Below are 19,679 nucleotides of genomic sequence, written 5' to 3'. Positions count from 1 at the left end.
TCAAGGAAAAGATTTGAGTATTGTTATTGCTGAAATGCTTGACTTCTCCACTACTAGCATCCTTGGCATGACAAATATTTGAAAAAAATGCCCTCTCTCTCACCAATTGTTTAGAAATTGGCTAGACAATTTAGAAAAGGTATTTTTAATCAGCTCTAACAACATATTGAAATATAGAAACACAGAAAATTCCAAGAGCTGACTACTTTAGAAAATAAAGCATCTTTTACAGGCCAAATTACAAACCTATTAAACAGGATTTGGTTAGGGGATGGATGGTACTAAAAAATGAGGAGAGGATTTAATCCTTTTTGTACCAGCTGCACTCCACTAAGAAACATTCTGCACATACTATCTTGCAATCCTTGTGCAAGAATAAAAAAAAATCTGAGTATAAAGACAAGGAGAATATTTAGGGTTACAAGGATGGCAATTGACAGAGAAACCAGGACACTGGAGGCTTTTATGCATCTTTACTATATACACCAAATCTATTTACCCTTGGTATTTACAAGAAAATCCTGGCTGCTACCCAGTTTCATTTCTTAAGTCTCCCTCTCTCTCCCCAAAGCCATTCCTCTCTTAGTCTCCTCCAAATGCTTAACTCCCTCCTCTGTTTCAAAGAAGAAGGGAGAAAAGAGGGTTCTCAGTGTTGGATCTACTCACCCAATCATCATCTGTTTTCCCTCCATTGGAAGATAAACTGCTCTTTGTAGTCTTCCACCCCAAAGATAAAAGCTTTCCTAAAGACTCCAACTTCTGTCCACAGCCAACCGTATGTTTCCTTTCCATCTTGACTGAACATTCTGTTTTTCTGGGACCTCACTATTCTTCCTCCAGGGAAGTCACCTATTTACTTTCTTCTCCCTCTCTAACACTGAAGCCACAACTGCTCCCACTCACATCTCTCTCTCTCTCTCTCTCTCTCTCTCTCTCTCTCTCTCTCTCTCTCTCTCTCTCTCTCTCTCTCTCTCTCTCTCTCTCTCTCTCTCTCTCTCTCTCTCTCTCTCTCTCTCAATTTTAGATGGGAATGCTGTCAACTGTAAATTGTAAAGGCTGAACCAATGGGGATGTTGTCTAGCTCTATCCTACAATGGTCCTGGGTAGCCGCAGGTTCAGCTCATCAGTCGCATCAGTCCGCATAATAATAAATATATAGAGATCAATTTATATCATTCTGTTCTACATGTTCAGTCAGAAGTCCATACCATCTAATTTTGCCAGTGCATCTTTCTCAATTTGTCATTCGGTGCATCTCTTCTTTATATGTACGTTGGGGATACAACTTTGTACACAAAATTTCCTAGGATATGTAACTTTCTAAATATTAACATTTTTGTATGTAATATGTGTACTTTAAAATTCATTGCAAATTTGAGGAGTTGTAAAATTAAAAAAAAAGTGTATTAAACTTTTTTAATTATCCTAAGATGTGTGAATGAGGACATTTTGCTTAAAATGAAAGATTAAAAAAAAATTCCCCAGCAACCATAAAGAGGCTATGTGGCTTTTTAAATTACAAATGTATGTTATAGCAGTCTTCTAACATTACGTAAACATCATTCATATATATTATAGCCTCTAAATGTATATATGTGCAAAGCATAGACTTTTGGAGTTAACATTCTTTGGTATTGGCAAACATTTTGATTTCCATGAACACATTTTTACATGGATTTCTGGTTTATATTCTTTTAAAAAAGCTATATTGACTGCAAACAGCTTTTCTGTTTTGTTCTTTGTGATTCAATGATCATCTCAGCATTCTATAAATGGAATAGGTTGAACATGTACAAGAACACATTGCATGGATCTGCTTTTACTCTGTGCGAGATCTGGGCTTGTGGCTAAAACTCAAACACAAATGTTGTTTTCACTTGGAAGAGCTCCTTATATTTGCTCTTGGAAAATTCTCAACAAGTGGTAGTATGTACTACCCACTTTCACTATCTCCTCCATCTGGTATTCTTCCATTTTTTATTTAATAAATAAATAAAAACCTGCAATAAGCATCTGTTATTTTCCTACCATTTTTGAATGGTCAGGCTTTTCAGAAAAGAAACTTTGCACTGAGTACCAAAGTAAATAAAAGATTTAGCAGGAAATTATAAAAGCTTAGGGACTCTCTCAGTGAAACTACCGGTTCATGAAATTACAGACCAGCATTTAAACCTTCCCAGATTTCAGACCTGATTCATTACTGTTTGTTGTCCCTGTTCAGTGGTTTCTCTTTCCTAAACTTATCTCAGTAGAGAAGGTGCTGGGAGGAAGTTTTGAAGCTCAAGGCTTTTATCATCATTCAATGGCTGGTGGGGTTTTTTGTGTTGTTTTTTTAACAAGCATAATCAAGATTTTCCTTAGCAGTCAGAATTCTTTTATTTTCTCCTTCAGAAAATCCTATCTCTGAAATTACTAGATTTACTAGATTTATTTATTTGAGTAATCTATTAGTATTTTACGTAGCAATATTGCTATATATTAAGCAGCCTTGTATTCACTAATTGTAAACAAACTGGAGAAAATGACTGAACTCAGTAGTTGTAGACCAAATAATAAATACAATAGGTATATAGTATAACTTGATTTGGAAGTAATAGTAGTCAAAATTAATTAAATGAAAGATGTTAATTTATATAGATTCTTTGCTATGGTGAGGATGGAGTGAATAAAACTTCGTTTTCTTTTTCAGGCTTCTGTGCTGTATAACCAACTATAATATATGATAATTAGTTAGGTAACTAGTTTAAAATTATCTGTAATTATTCCCGTGTTCCTCTGGAAATCTAAGAACAGGTAAGGAATATTTATCAGTAAAACAGTTTATTTAGAAAAAAGTTTGCCTTAAAGAGTGTTATCGTTAGGATTGTCTGCCAATTAAAGGTTTTCAAACTGTATATTTATTACAGTCATTCATTTTCAATAGAAAAAATGAGGTTGTTGTGTTTTTAAAAGAATACAAATCAGCAACAAGAAGTTTCTAATCAGATCTCCCATTTCATCTTAGAAAACTGAAGTACAAAAAAGTAACCTGCACCCACATTCTTTCTTAAAATGTTTCAGCAATAAAGCTTTTAGTTCAGTAAATGCTTAAAGAACCCACTGCGGATAGACACTTATAAGTACCTTCATTTATACACTGATTTCTGAACAGACAAATCTATTGAACACACAGTTAAAATAGATGTGTGTATCTTTCCTACCCCAATCTATGTGCCTTTTCAAAATATTGAACATAGCTGGAAGAGATTCATAACCTCAAGTCATTAATCATTTTAGGTGAAGACCTTCTCCAATACTTCTGAGTGCTCCTTCAACCCAAAGTACTCCATTGGGTAGGAAAAACATTCAAAAGCATAAATATAGGATGGAGAGACATTACTGGACAGCAGTATGTGCAAAATTATCTCTCTTGATGGATCACAAGCAGAATATGAGTCAGCAGTATGATGTAGTGCAAAAAAATAAATAAAAATGAAGTCCAGTTCTAAGCTATTTCAATAGAACTACAGGGTTAGGGCCCAAAGGTGCTTTTCTGAAATTATCAGGTGACAATGCAACTTCATTGCAGCTTTGATTGGACGGTGGGGAATGGAAGGATGTATACTCCTTGCAGACAGCTGGTCATTTGCATTCTTTTAGAGAATGCAAGAATGGAAATGACCAGATGTCTGCAAGGAACATAAATCCTTCTACTCCCCACCATCCAGTCAAAACTGAAGAAGCTCATTGGATCAAAAATGAAACATCTTCAAGAAAAATAAGAAAGTCCAGTTGCCTCTTGAAAAAGCACCTTTGGGACAAACATGACCTGGATGACTGAGAATCTCCACAAACAACAGTGTTAAGATCAAGTGAAATTATCACTGTTTTCTACACTGGTCTGCCTACATCTAAATTTTTCCCACTGATGGACATTATTAACAGACAGAAACATGACCAGATGGACTTTTGTGTAAAAATGAAAAAACAAACGTGATTTATTGTTTTGAAGATTAGACAGAATATACTATAGAAAGAATAAACAAATGATGTAACTTTAGAGAGATTAATATATAATTGTACTTACAATTGCGTTGAAGTAGACAGGAGCCACTTCTTTATAGCTTTGACTTTTTTTCTACTTTCTTCTATGTTTTTCCTTATGTACTTTTAGTTTTTTCTTTTATTTCTCATTTTATTTTTCCTTTTATTTGCTCTAATTTAGTTTTACTATTGCTGTTAAAAAATAGATAGATAGATAGATAGATAGATAGATAGACAGACAGACAGACAGACAGACAGACAGACAGACAGACAGACAGACAGATAGATAGATAGATAGATAGATAGATAGATAGATAGATAGATAGATAGATAGATAGATGGCTTTTTTTGTCATAGAATGCTCAGAATGGAGTAGTTCTGGCACCTTTTTTGGATGGAACCTTGTAGGGTAGGCAAGGCGGGCTGTATGACATGTGTGAGTTCCAGCACCTTTTTCTTTTACAAAAAAAGTACTAGATAGATAGATAGATAGATAGATAGATAGATAGATAGATAGATAGATAGATAGATAGATAGATAGATAGATAATGACCAGCTGAGATTAACCAAGATAATAAGGGGCCTGGAAAGAAAAACCTGTAAGAAATTATTGGAGGGGCTGAATATGTTTAGCGTGAAGATGAGAGAATTGTGGGCAGTCTTGATAACTGTCTTTAATTATCCAAAAGGCTATCAATGTTCAGTGTTGTAACTAGGATGCTAGAATTGCTGGGCTGAAATATAAAAATGCAGATTTTTGAGTGGACACGAGGAAGAATTTCTTAACATTGTTCAATATTGGAAAATACTGCCAGCACTGAAAGTATTTATACAGAGGCTGGATAGAGATTTGTGGGGAATAGTGGGTATCTGCACTAAATAAGCCGATTAGATGATCTTCAGTGTTCTTTCCAGACAGTTTTCATATTCTGTTGTTCTATAATTCTGTAGCCTGTTCTCTTGCAGAACAGCCAGGAGGTTCACTCTTGTCAGTTATGAATACAGTCTGTCCACACTTCTTTGCCTTTGGAGAGGTTTGCATTTTAATGCACAGCCTTAATCATAGTTAGCCAAGCAGCCACAAATAGAAAACCCATATGAAATACAACTAAGCTTTTGATTGGCAGGTATGTCACCAGAATAATACCTATTATATTGCTTTCTTCCAAACTCCCCAGACTTCAAAATTTACTTCTCAGTTCCAGTGTTGCAGTGTATCTAGAAGTGGGTGGGTGGAGAATTTTTCTGTCAATGAGAGCACTAAACTACTGTGGAGGTTCTGTTGAGAAAAAATGGGATTTGTTTTTCACCATTTATTCGGTGATTCCTTTCCCTTGCAATTTCCCTCCTTTCCTCTTGTACTCTTCTAGAGAAGCCTGGAATGCTACAGGTGTGTTTTTTTTTACGGGATTCAAGAGCACTAAAGAACCACAAAGGAACTCATATTGTTTTTCCAATGGTAGAATTTCATTCATATTCCTTGTTGGTTGGAACAGTTATTTTGTTAATGTCATTCTCTCATTCTGCAATGGTTGCCAATGAAATATACTTTCATTTCTGAGCATTTTTTCTTGTTTGCTTCTGATTTCAGTAATATAAGAAAACCAAATGGTTTTCAAAATATAGCAAGCGTATATTTTGAAGTAATTAACATTTATTGTCCATTCTACGAGATACATTGATATTTTCAAATAAAACCTGGAGTCACCAGTACTATTTATAAATGGAAAAGAGTTCTCATTTATATATAACATTTCCCTCTATTGGCTGGTCATAAGTGGGTATTATAAAGTAAATCTATTCTTAAATGGTGTTGTCATGGTTCCAATTAATGAGACAGATCAAAGAACACTGCATGATTGTTTATTCTAAAAAAGTCTATAATAATGAGAACGAAGCATCGGCACTCATGGATGGATGCCAGAATCTGAATTCTCCTCCATTTAACACATCATATCATACAGAATTCCCTTCCTTAATTACATATCATGAATCACATTCACCAATTAGTTTAACACACAAAGTTTCACTTCCCCTCTGAAGCGCGCTATCGCTTATCTTCTCAAAATATCCAGGTTGAATTCCTCCCAGGCTTTAGTGATTCAAACCCAAACAGTTAAAGCAAAAGGCTGCCTCTTATACTGTCAGTGGGAAAACCTGTCAATGTTTTCCAATGTGCCTTGGACATAAACAGAATGGGAGGATCTCAGTGTGTTTTTGTTTTGTATTAGTTTGTGTTATTTGTACCGTATCTTGTTTGTTTTAACCATGATATCATTCCTGAGTGTATGAATCGTACATCTTTAGCTGATTGAATTCTTCAGAGCTAATCTGACCAATCATCTAAAGAAGGAGTGGATCGCTTGTTTTGATGGTAGTCCTATATTTTAAAAATCTAAGGTTATCATATGCATTTATGCATTTTGTTCACTAATGCATTCAAGATATTTTGCAGATCAGAAAACCATGGCATTTAAGGATCTAACAAATGATTTACTGATGAAGCATATCCATGAGTCACTGTCACCAATTGAGATATAGCAAAATAGTTTCTGAAGTACCACCTGTACTTCTCAGTTTGCAACATACATTTTGATTGCTAACAAAAAAAAATCTTCCTTAACAGTATTAAGCCTTACCTAATAATGGAGCAGGCATTCATAACTTGTTATCATGCAGATATTTTGTGTAGCTTAAATACTATGTATGGTATTTATTATACTATACTATATTATGGTGAATGCTCCAACACTGGAAGTTTTTAAGAAGAGACTGGACAGCCATTTGTCTGAAATGAAATAGGGTTTCCTGTCTGAGCAGGGGGTTGGACTAGATGACCTCCAAGTTCTCTTCTTCTTCTTCTTCTTCTTCTTCTTCTTCTTCTTCTTATTATTATTATTATTATTATTATTATTATTATTATTATTATTATTATTATTATTATTATTATTATTATTATTATTTAGTATTATATAGTATTCATTAAGTATAATTCCCAATGTTTAGCACACTACTTCTTTGAATGATGATGTGACTATATGATGTTGCGTTTTCACCTGATAATTTCAGAAATCACTGTGGGAAAGGCTACATCTCTGCCAAAACCCTCATACTGCCATGATTACGTGTAGGTGTTTTAAATGTTAAATGTTAAAAAAAGAAAGAAAAGGAAACAGAAAATATTACTACAACCTTCTATAATGAATAAAATAAGTGGCATTGGATTTCTAAAGCAGGGATTGAACATTAGCAAAATTCTACTTGTAGCTAGCATTAGATCTATAGATCTGATTTAACCCTCTCCAATCTGGGGATCTATTTGAAATTTATGGATTTCAAATCCCAGAATTGTCAATAATGACCATTCTAGTTGATAGTTCTTGAAGCTTGAAGAGATATTCCTCCTAGCTTGATAATTGTCTAAACTAAATGGCTGTCAAAAAATAACAATAGGTTTCTAAATAGTCAACTGCTCTCTTTATTAAATAACAATATAACAGAGTTTGTAGGGATCTTGGAGGTCTTCTAATCCAATAGAGTCCCCTGCTTGAGAGTGGATTGGACTACAACAGAGGTCTCCAACCTTTCTCAGTTGACGGACTGGAGGGGAAAGGGAGGGGGAAGCATTTTATGTTTGTGCACACACACAAACGGGGCTGCAAGCATGCATGATGCAAATGGAGTGGTGCTAGCACCCATGTGACACTTGCTAGCACTGCCCTGTTTTTGCCACACGGGTGCTAGCGCCTCCCCATTTTTGCCACACAGTGCTCTGTTTTTGCCGTGTGGCACCATGTTTTTGCCGTGCGGTGCCCTGTTTGTGTAGTGGCGGCACTAGTGTGAGTGGGGGTCAGTGTGTGCACTGGCCAGCTTGTCCCAGAGTCTGGTGGCCAGCAGACCACGGCCCACAGGTTGGGGACCCCTGGACTAGAATATCTCCAAAGTCTCTTCCAATTTTGTTATTCTGTATTCTGTATCTCCTTAGTTCTATGTTGCATCTCTCCTTGCTAAAATTCTATCCATTACTAGTCCTGCTATCATATCACCCCTAGACCTTCTCTTTACTAGACTAGACATACCCAATTCTTACAAGCATTCTTCATATGTTTTAGCCTCCAGTTCCCTAATAATCTTAGTTGATCTTCTCTGCACTTTTTCTAGAGTCTCAGCATCTTTTTTTTTTGTTTTGTACTGTGGTGACCAAAGCTGGACATGATATTCTAAGTGTGGTCTTACCAAAGCATTATAAAACTGTACTACTATGTCATATGATCTTGATTATATCCTTCTGTTGATGCAGCCTAGGACTGCATAGGCATTTTTGGCATCAATGAACAATTTTTGCCCATCTCTTTTCTTCTCATATTTTAATGACAGGGCTGAACACAAAACTCAGCAGTTGGACAATGGATTGAACCCACATTTCAGAAGTGTACCTTATCAATGGATTTATGCAGTGCACAAATGCATGAGAGAATTAAGGAATAAGCTTGTATGAGAAAATCTTTGCTTGCAGAATTACCAGAGGTGATATGAATTTTCCTGGACAGTATGAATAGGAAGTTACATAGATTTTATCATGACTAGTCAAGAGTTAACTATTACAATTCTCCTTCATCTGAATTAACAGTGCTGTTCTTAGATAAAATGACCACTTTCAGAATAGTAATGAATATAGGACAGAACTTACCTAAACCTACAACGCCCTTCCAAACCATTGCCAGGGTTACTACTTTATTGTGCCTAAGTGTAGTTTCAGGAGCAGATTACTAACCTATTGATTATCCTCTGTTATGTTATTCTGAAGAACTCCTCGGAGCTATGCACTGTAATAATGCTTTACACTAAGAGCCTCTGCAGAGAGATAATTATAAAGCATCCAGTCATTCCCTGTCCTAGAGTGAGCAGCTGCACTCTTGCTGCTGGGGAAGTAGTTTGGAGGAGAAAAGACACTGTGAATGGAATAGCTGTGAATCAGGTCCAGTGGCATATAATCTCCCCCCCACACACACACACTTCCACAGGGAAGGAGTTTCTTGGTCTGCCCTCGTGGTTTCTAATTTGGTGCATAGTGGTAGCAAATTAAGATGCCTTTATATTAAATGTCTATTATCTCAGGTTGCAACCTTACAAAGACAAAGGTATATTTAAGCTGCATATTCCTACTTGCTGTTTCTGTACTGAAACTCCATTATTTAAATGCCATTTATACCTTGGACAAGCGCTGGCTCTTTGGCTTTGAAACAGAGATGAGCACCGGCCCTTAGAGTCGGAAACGACTAGCACACATGTGCCGGGGAACCTCTACCTTTACCTTTTTACCACACTAATGCACATGCACACACTGACAATGTAAACATAGATAATCTATAACCCACCTAAACTGAAGAACTTAACTGCAACAAAATGGTTAACTCCTTTCCAATCAACCAATTTTCGACTGCTGCCACCTACAATATTTCAGCTTTATGCTTTCTTTGAATACACAGAATCCATGAGGGTGATTTTGCTTATAAACCCTATAAATATAATACTGAACTAATAAGGGGTACAAGAATTCTGAGCATTCCTGGAGCTCCCATATCATCCCCATTTTTGTGTTTATTAAGAAGCCTTCAGCCAGTGGAGAATAATGTTCCAACATAAAACTCTAATATAAAAGAAAACTGTAGAGAAGAAATTGAAATGTGCAACCAGATTTTGGAGTAAAATGTGATGATATTTAGAAAATTTGTTATGGAAGAATTAAAATGGTATGAACTACTGTATATACTCATGAATAAGCCAAGAATTTTAAGGGTCAAAATACACTCCCCCAAAAAAACATCTACTTCTGCTTCATTGACAATGCTAAAGCCTTTGATGGTGTGGATCACAACAAACTGTGGCAAGTTCTTAAAGTGATGGGAGTACCAGACCATCTTATTTGTCTCTTGAGAAACCTATATGCTGATCAAGAATCAACAGTGAGAACTGGACACAGAACCACTGATTGGTTCAAATTGGGAAAGGAGTCTGGCAAGGTTGTATACTGTTGCCCTGCCTGTTTAACTTACATGCAGAACACATCATGAGAAAGACAGGGCTAGATGAATCAAAAGTTGGAATTAAGATTGTCGGGAGAAATATCAACAACCTAAGATATGCAGATGATACCACTTTAATAACAGAACGTGAAGAGGAACAAAAGAGCCTCTTGTTGTGGGTGAAGAAGGAGAGTGCAAAAGTTGGCTTGAAACTAAACATTAAGAGAACCAAGATCATGGCATCCAGTCCTCTCAATTCCTGGCAAATAGATGGGGAAGAAATGGAGGTAGTGAAATATTTTATTTTCCTGGGCTCCAAGATCAGAAATGGGGACTGCAGCCAAGAAATTAAAATATGCTCGCTCCTGTGGAGGAAAGCCATGGCAAATCTAGACAGCACACTAAAAAGCAGAGACATCACCCTGTCAACAAAAGTACGTATAGTCAAGGCTATGGTCTTCCCAGTTGCAATGTATGGCAGTGAAAGTTGGACCATAAGAAAGGCTGAGTGCCAAAGAATTGAGGCCTTTGAACTATGGTGCTGGAGAAGATTCCTGCGAGTCTCTTGGACTGCAAGGCGATCAACCCGTTCAGTCCTAGAGGAGATCAACCCTGATTGCTCTTTAGAAGGCCAGATCCTGAAGTTGAAACTCAAATACTTTGGCCACCTAATGAGAAGGAAGGACTCAGTGCAGAAGAGCCTAATGCTGGGAAAGGTTGAGGGCAAGAGAAGAATGGGATGACAGAGAATGAGGTGGCTGGATGGAGTCACTGAAGCAGTAAGCATGAGCCTAAATGGACTCCAGAAGATGGTAGAGGACAGGAAGGCCTGGAGGAATGTTGTCCAACTTTGCAACTAGCAACAACACCCCCAAAATTGGGTTCAGCTTATCCATAAGTATGTATGTGTGTATGTATGTGTGTATATATATGTGTGTGTGTGTGTGTTAAGTATTTGTTAAGTATTTGTTAGCAATCCCCAAAAAATTATTTATATATATATATATATATATATATATATATATATATATATATATATATATATATATATATATATATATATGTATATGTATATATATATGTATATATATATGTATATATGTGTATATATATATATATATATATATATATATATATATATATATATATATATATATGATAAGCTGATTCTCACATTTTTTTTACCAAAATACCTTGAAAAAGGTGTGCTCCATGGATTATTCCCAGATGAGCCAAGAATGGAAGTTCAAACATATAAAACATTTTGAGAGTTGGGTTTTTTTCATGGATGGAACTTTTATCTTAGTATTTCAGTTAAAAAAAAGAGGGTTGGCGTATCTACAGATGGGTTTATATGCCGGAATACAGAGTAAGCATTAAAAATACATAAATTGAAAATGTGATACCATAAAAAAGAAAAGAAGCTTTATGATTTAGAGCAAATATGTGGCATACTTTTGGCAATTGAGAGAATTTGGTGTGACCTATAATGTCTTCCTTCTGCCAACCTAGCAGTTCGAAAGCACGTAAAAATGCAAGTAGAAAAATAGGGACCACTCCGGTGGGAAGGTAACAGCGTTCCGTGCGCCTTTGGCGTCTAGTCATGCCGGCCACATGACCACGGAGACGTCCTCGGACAAGCGCTGGCTCTTCGGCTTTGAAATGGAGATGAGCACCGGCCCCTAGAGTCGGAAACGACTAGCACGCATGTGCGGGGGAACCTTTACCTTTACCTTTTTTATAATGTCTTCAATGCAGAATTGCAAATTTGGGGCATCAGGATCTAGGATCCAAATATCATTGTCAGTAGATTTTGGCAGTATAGTTAATTTTAAGTAGTTTAGGAAAAAGGCTCAAAGTTTGATGTCTCCTTTTCCCATTTCTCACATTTTAAAAATACTCTCTCTAAAATGGGACATAATTCTAATATCAGCACTGTTACAGCCTCAGCAATAAATGTTGATAGGTTGCTGGGGAGTCTGATGACATAAGTTTCTTTCACAAAGTATCTTTTAGCACCTGCCACTGCCTAAAGCCTCTTCCTTAGCAACACTTTTTTTAAGTTTTCAGATTCTATAACTGGCAATCTGCTAACAGATTTGCCTCATTAATTTGAATGTAATAAGGTTCATTGTAGGCACAGAAATCAGTAGTGCAAAATATTTATTTAAGCAGTATTTTTCTGTCATTCTCCTATGCCACTTCAATTGATGAATCCCTCTATATTTCTCCAGACAGTGCAAGCCACACCATAAAGTTATATTTAATCCTCCTAATTTTATTGCAAGAGGTACTTATTTGATCACCCCTCTGATAATAAGCATGTGATGGCCCAATGTTATCTCCCATTTGTGCTTTCACCACTGTAGGTCTAGGCTTAGGTCATTTTCCAGAACGGCTGCTGATAACAATAGGGGGCGGGAATGGAGAATTCTTCTACATACATGGCCAAAACAGGTTATTCCTTGTAATTGCTGGTAGTGGTAGGAAGATTGTTTGGTTTTAAAGAGCTTATTTTAGGACATGTACAGTATGTCTCCTATGGGTTTCAGCTTTACGAGCCAAGGGAGTTGACATATTTGGTCCTAACAGTAGCAGAACCTTTCATAAAGATAGTAAACCAGCTAAACTCACTTTCCAATTATATTCTAAAAACTTCAATTTAACACTTTATCGATATTAGAGACCTTCAAAACAATTTGGTGCCTGCAATTTTAAGAAATTTTAATTTTAATTTCAGAATGGATTGGGAGACCAAAGAGATTTGGAACATTAGTTAATTTTGCCATAAGATTTGAAATGCCAAAATATATTCATGGGAAATATAAAAAGATGATGAAAAAAAACTTTTAAAAACTTCTCTGGTATAGACATTACAGAGTTTTAAGGCATGGAAGACAACAAAATTGAGATGAACCAAAAATGGGAGCATAATAGACAAATAAAGGAAAGGATCTGGACATGGAACGGCTTGATAAGATATCCTGGCAATTCCTCCTTATGAGATTTACAAAATTGGCTTGGGAAGGCTTTAAAGATCTCTTTTAAATGCCAAAGAGTTATGAAAGATGAAATCCTGCAATGTCAATACTGAGTAGAAACAAAACAAAGAATATAAACTTAAACTGATCTGGAATAAATTATTTGTTTGATAATTCTGGTAATTCCTAATGGAGATTTCGCTGAACTAGGATTCAAATGATGATAAGTTCTGGACTGTGTATAGATAGAATTTATGCTTATGGGGAAAAGAAGGGTGTTTTTTTTTATTTGTGACTTTAAAGAGGATGAAAAGTTGGTATATTAGCTCATGCTCGGTGTGATGTAGGTTGAAAGTCTTTATTGTCTTTTCCTTTTTCTCTTCTACTTTTTTTCTTGTTTTTTTCTAGTTTAATAATATCCATTGTTATACCAGTCATGATTGGAGCCCTCTCAGTGATATCTAAAGGTCTTACTTGATATCTGGAAATATTGAATTTATCAGGCCTGATCGCACTGATTTTACAAAAAAAACAACCCAAAAAGAAACAAACATACTGGGTAAAAGTGCCTATATTATTAGAAGTTACCTTAATAATTCTTAGGTCCTTGATTAGGAGTTGAATTATTAAGTTTTACCAGTCTTAGATTTTGAATCTAATTGTAGATCATTCACATATTATAACAAAATCACTATTAGTCAATTGGAAAAGACAGCTTTACTTCGAAAAGCTTACATTTTGCAACAATACCTTTAACACGATCAAACAGCATTTGCCTATCCCAGATCCTTGGGAAGGACTCAACAGATAGATAAAAATGCCAAATTCAGTCTCAACTGGCTGATTGTGTAAAAAAATAAAATAAAAACAATACTCTAGCCAACTTCCCTTATCACTCATAGGTATAGTGAATATATTTTCTTGGAAAAAACAAAGGGCATATCTTAAAAAGGGGCAAATCTGAAACAGGCTCACAAGGGTTAAAATATGTGTGTAAAGAAACATCCAAGAACAAAATCAAGAAAAATAATTAAATTAAAAAAATCCAAAGGGCAACTTTCAAAAATAAAAGATTTTCTTTTATAATAAAGAATGTATGGTCACTGTACTCATAGCCTATCAATAAACTACTAGTATTGTTTAGCTTTGGTTTTTAAGCCTGAGTCACTCTCTGTTAAAACCACTGTTTAATTTGGCTTAAAAGGGATGCGGTGGCTCAGTGGGTTAGGACGCTGAGCTTGTCGATCAGAAGGTCAGCAGTTTGGCGGGTCGAATCCGGAGTGCCGTGTAGCAGAGTGAGCGCCTGTTACTCGTCCCAGCTTCTGCCAACCTAGCAGTTCGAAAGCACGTAAAAATGCAAGTAGAAAAATAGGGACCACTACGGTGGGAAGGTAACAGCGTTCCGTGCGCCTTTGGCGTCTAGTCATGCCGGCCACATGACCACGGAGACGTCCTTGGACAAGCGCTGGCTCCTCGGCTTTGAAACGGAGATGAGCACCGGCCCCTAGAGTCGGAAACGACTAGCACGCATGTGCGGGGGAAACTTTACCTTTACCTTTACTAATTTGTTGAATGAATTTGCCATTGTGCTTTGTATATCATAATTTTGGTTTATAATACTGTGCAAACCCAGTTAAATATGGTTTACTTAGTGACCAATGGTTATTGAATCTTAGCATAACAATGGATTTCTGTCTGAAACTCTGGACTGTTATTGTTAATTAATGGCTCTCTTCGCAGTTCTTGTGTATAATAGTATGCCAGTTCAACCAATCTTTTGCATATATGTAGCCTAGGAACTGCTGTCATAATTAACTACACATTTAAAACAAAACAAAAAAGAAAGGCTGCTTCCTAACTTGTAGATTTTGAAACAAAATAAAACTTTATGTCTAGCACATCCTTTTTGTAATCTAATAGATATGCTCCTAAATGGAATACAAATCATTTCAGCAGGCTTTATTGGAGAATTCCCTTGAGAAGGTAAGGGAAGATTGCAGCTGATTTTCCCAGATTGTCTACTACCCAGTCACAGCATGCTTGCTTGTAAGAAGACAACTTAGGTGGGGACAGAGACAATGGTTCCAGGTCCATTCCAGATTAAATCTTACGATGACTTCTTCTCTTTCTATCTATGGTAGCACACTTTTGCTGCATGGCAGCTTCACATAGCATTTTTCCTTAAGAAAAAGAGACCTGTTAGAGTGGACAGATGCGTTCCTTACACACACCTCTCTCTTTCTTGCTCTTTCTTTCAGACCTTGCCTGCCAATCCCTGTATAAGTCCCATGAATTGATCATTTGTTTCTTGCAGTTTTCCTCTCTGATGTCAATATAATGGGTAAAGGATATGCTGTCTCTTCTCAGCTGGGTCCCGTCAGTCACAGCCATCTGTCAAGAAATGCCTACAGAACCAGGCAGAAAGCTTTGGCAGTTGACATAATGATAGATCGGCAGGGTGGTTCTTTTCTCTTCATTCTCCCCTTCCTCTTAATTCATTTTCAAATGCTATTGTCCAACTATGATAGCAGGGAGACAGTAAGGTAAAACTTTTACTTAACTGGTTAAACCCCAGTTATGCATTATAACTGGAAAACTTGGTGTTATTTCTAGTTAAAATTGCCCTCAATCATTTCAGTTCCAGGTCTAGTTGAAACCTTCAGCTGTTTATCAGGCTGGTTTACCCAAGCCTTGGAACCTTAGGCAAAACCTTCTACTACCGTTGTCCTGACTTTCCTGTAAGAATAGCCACATACCACTCTTCCTTGCACAGGAAATGATGACACATCAATAAAAAGGAAGGTTCCCATTTATCTAAACCAATTGGGTGAAACTGGCAGCCTGCAGGCCAGATGGCAAAAAATGTCATGATACGTCACGTGACATGATTGAGCTTGACACCCGTGATCTAAACTAATTGGAAATGGTGAACCTTCAACTAAGCAGATTTATCTTTGAAGAAGAGCCCAGGAAGCTTCTAATTAAGCAGCAGTTAAATCACCATTAAAGTGGATTCAGGTGTCCCATTTTCTTGGTGTAAATTGTCTTTCCAGCATCAGTTTGTTGCATGCCTTTCTTTTTCCTGCAAAGTTAATATCAGGTTCTGGGAAAAAACAACATGGGACAAAGGGATAAAAGGGCAGTAATATTGTCACTTCTATCAACATTAGAGTCTCCTAAGTTGCTTTAAAGTATCCAATTATGCAAATAAGAAATTTGAATGTAATTCTTTTGGATTATATTGACTGTCAAAATGGCTTTATGCCATATCATTCCTCAGTCTAATACTTGCTACTTGTGCGTGAATTCAGCCCCCATAATCTCTCATATTGTGCCACTGCTATAGTGATTGAATTATTATAGGAATTAAAGAGCACTTCCTCACAGACACTATCCATGGTATTTTCATGTTACTTCATGAGTCTCCTCATTAACCTCCATTCTTCCATTGAAGCAACTTTAGCCAACCAAAGGAGAGCATGCAAACAGCAACCATCTAAAATGTACTCCATCTTCCCTCATTGTGTTGACTTTTAATGATGAAGAAAAACAAAAACAAGAAAACAGGGTGCAATAAAATTCCCCCCTGTGAAGTGTGAAGGGAAGCCACAAAACATCTTGTCTTCAGGAGGGAGGGGGAACTTTGAAGAGCAAGGAGATAGGATAAAGCATGACTTTTGCTAATTGGAAGATCAAGAGACACATAGTATAAACCTGGCTGGGGAATTCTGGGGATCTTAAAGTTGCCAAGTTTGAAAAACACTGGTGTAAATTCTCAGGCAATTTCCCAAGATGTCAGTTCCAGAGCATCATTTATAATTGTCATTTAGATTATACAGTAAATTATGGAGGCATGGATCTTCAAAATGCAAAGCATATTTTAAAAGCATTGTGTCATGCCTCTTTCCTATCTAATCATGCTTTTCCAGATTTCTCTTGGGAATAAATAATTAAAATATTTTATGTATTCCAAATCTGAATAGAGAATACCTGGGTAACTGAAATTAAAGAGTTTGTTGGTACAGTACATTTATATCTTATGGACTTGTTTCTGCTTGTACCAGACAAAAAACTAATCATCACCATTTGCCATAAATGGCAAAGTTCACTGCTCATACCATCTGCTTCTTAACATCCTGATTGCCACATTAGCCAATGTGCAATGCTGGGAGCTTTCCAGACACTCAGAAACATACTTTTGTAGTTACCAATAAAAGCCTGTGTACCGTGTTTTTTTTTCTTCCTGAAACAGCTCAGTTAATAATGACAGCTGTCTAAAGTGTGTAATAGGTAAAATACATGTTTCTAGCCTATCTGTTATTTTTCTTTCATTGTTTTCTGTCTCTGCATTCTGGCTAGTGCTACATATCTATGTGGCAAAGAGTTTAGTTGGCCTTCATAAAACATTCTTTAATGTTGAAAAAACAGTAACACACACACACACACACAAATGCACATAGACAATGTCCTTCCCTTCTACCATGCATCAACTGGGTAGAATGACAGTGCAGTAAGACCTTCAAGGGACTCCTTGGTTACCTGTCATTATCAGCTGGTTGTTTGTGGTAGAAAACAATCTGATTTTTGGTGCTTGTTGGATGCTGAGAAAATAACATGGCAGGTATAATGGCCGGTGAGCTTTGAGTGTAGGAAGGAATTAAAACTTCCAGTGCTGTCTAACTCCATGATAAATGCAGTGGTGGGATTCAAATATGTGAACAACCAGTTCTCTGTGTGGATGCTGCTTCCGGAAATCCATTCTGGGCCTGGGCAACAAAAAAATAGCTACCAGTTCTGCCAGCTGAATCCCACCACTGGATAAATGGTATGCTTCAGCAGAGTTTTCAGATAATGTGGGATTACTAAACAGTTTTATGTGAACTGGAAATAATGAGGTTACCTCATCCAATTCAAGAGTTCTATTTAAGCATGGCACTGCAAATGACATCTGTTTGGGCTGAAGAATTTTAGATATTCTCAGCATACAGTAGCTAATGCTCGATGGGAAGTTAGCTGGAGCTATACCTTCAAATCATCTCAGAGATTTTGCACACCTTTAGCAGCAGGCATTTATCCATGTACTAATTCTTCTATCATTTATTTAAAATGTATCCTGTATATTTTAAATTTTTGTCCATTCAATTGTATCTTATGGTTGTTGCTATAGCTGTGGATATTCTCCTATGATTATATGATTTGACATTTGCTTACACTGAGTTATTTATTTTATTTTATTAATTTCTATAGCTACCTATCTCAACAAGTAATGCTGGGGAGTGCATACTGTATATTTGATAAAAATAATTTTAAGCATAAATATAAAACTTAAATGCAAAGCAGCCAAAGAAATAACACAGTTAACAATCATTAATACAGCTGGGAGATACAGTATAACCCTTGGGGCACCAGGCCTGGACAGAGATCTAGTTCTTTAGGGCCTTATGAAAGGCCAGCAGGGTTGGGGCCATTCTGATCTCTGGAGGGAGAATGTTCAATAGGCTGGGCACTATGGCAGAAAAGGCACTTCAGGGCATCACCAATCAGCATTCCTTAGCCAATGAGACCCCAAACATGTCCAGATTTGACAGGTAAAAACAGCTGGGTAGATATGGTTCCTAAAAGGCTTTAAAGGTGACAACCAGCAACTTGAATTGAACTTGGAAGCACATCAGGAACAAATGCAGCTCACAAGTAGTGGTGTTACATGCACCAAGTAACTGGCACCATTTACCACTTTTATGCTTAGATTTAATTATGTTAAATCTTCTTGACTAGACAAGAGATAGAAGCAGAACTAGATGCTTAACTTTTCAAGGCACGTTATTTCAGTTGTTATTGTGTCCTGTCAATAAACTTCTTACTTCTCTTAGACCTTCTTACTTCTCTTCAAAAGCCTGAAAATACATACAGTCTCTGTTCAATGGCTGTTTTCCTTAGGTGCTTTGTTTCTTCTGGAAGCCACTTTAAAAAGGTGCACTTTCTGACTTCTGAGACAATCCAGTCCATGAAATATCTGGTTAACGAATGAGACCAGAGTCATATAATTCACTAGGATAAATCATAGAATCAAGGAATTGAAAAGGAACATGTAAAACATCAAGTATAACTTCCAGTTAAATCATTCCTGACAGATGACTGTCCAACCTCTGCTTGAAGACATCCAACTAAAGTGTGTCATTCAACTCCCTGAATAATTAATTGCAATGTCATGCTCATCTTACTGTTTTCCTAACATTCAACCAGAATCTTGAGATCATTGTTGTATGACTTGCCCTTGGGCATGATTGAGAACAAATCTTGACTTTTCTTAACATGCACCCCTTCAAGAAAGTGAAAAACGCTGTCATATTCCGCCCGTGTAGAAATATATTTCAGCAGATGCAGATTGTGGCCTTTTCTGCAACTGATGGCTCTTTTCTGCTGTTATAGTACAGTTTGCACACAAATCTGTGAACGATTATATACAGTCATTGGAGAGATATAAGATAAGAGGACAGTTCTGAAACAAAACAGATGAACAAACTGAAATCTATATCTGGCTGTAACTTTAAAGGGGAGGAAATGGTATTTCTGGGATTTTTAACCAAGATTACTGAAAAAATGGAAAGCAAAGTGCTGGAAATGGATCCACCTTTCTTTTCCACCTTTC

The 19,679-nt window shown here is 36.6% G+C and overlaps 1 protein-coding gene across 23 annotated transcripts in view; it reads left to right on the top strand.

The window, feature by feature from the left end:
• NRXN1 (neurexin 1) overlaps nucleotides 1-19,679 on the top strand; it is a gene marked incomplete at its 5' end in the record, with an annotated part of 953,418 nt that overhangs the window by 539,642 nt on the left and 394,097 nt on the right. The window lies entirely within an intron of this gene.

Source organism: Vipera berus (assembly GCF_964194415.1).
Source record: "Vipera berus genome assembly, chromosome: 1".
Classification (NCBI taxonomy): domain Eukaryota; kingdom Metazoa; phylum Chordata; class Lepidosauria; order Squamata; family Viperidae; genus Vipera; species Vipera berus.
This window is presented reverse-complemented; position numbering and strand designations above follow the sequence as displayed.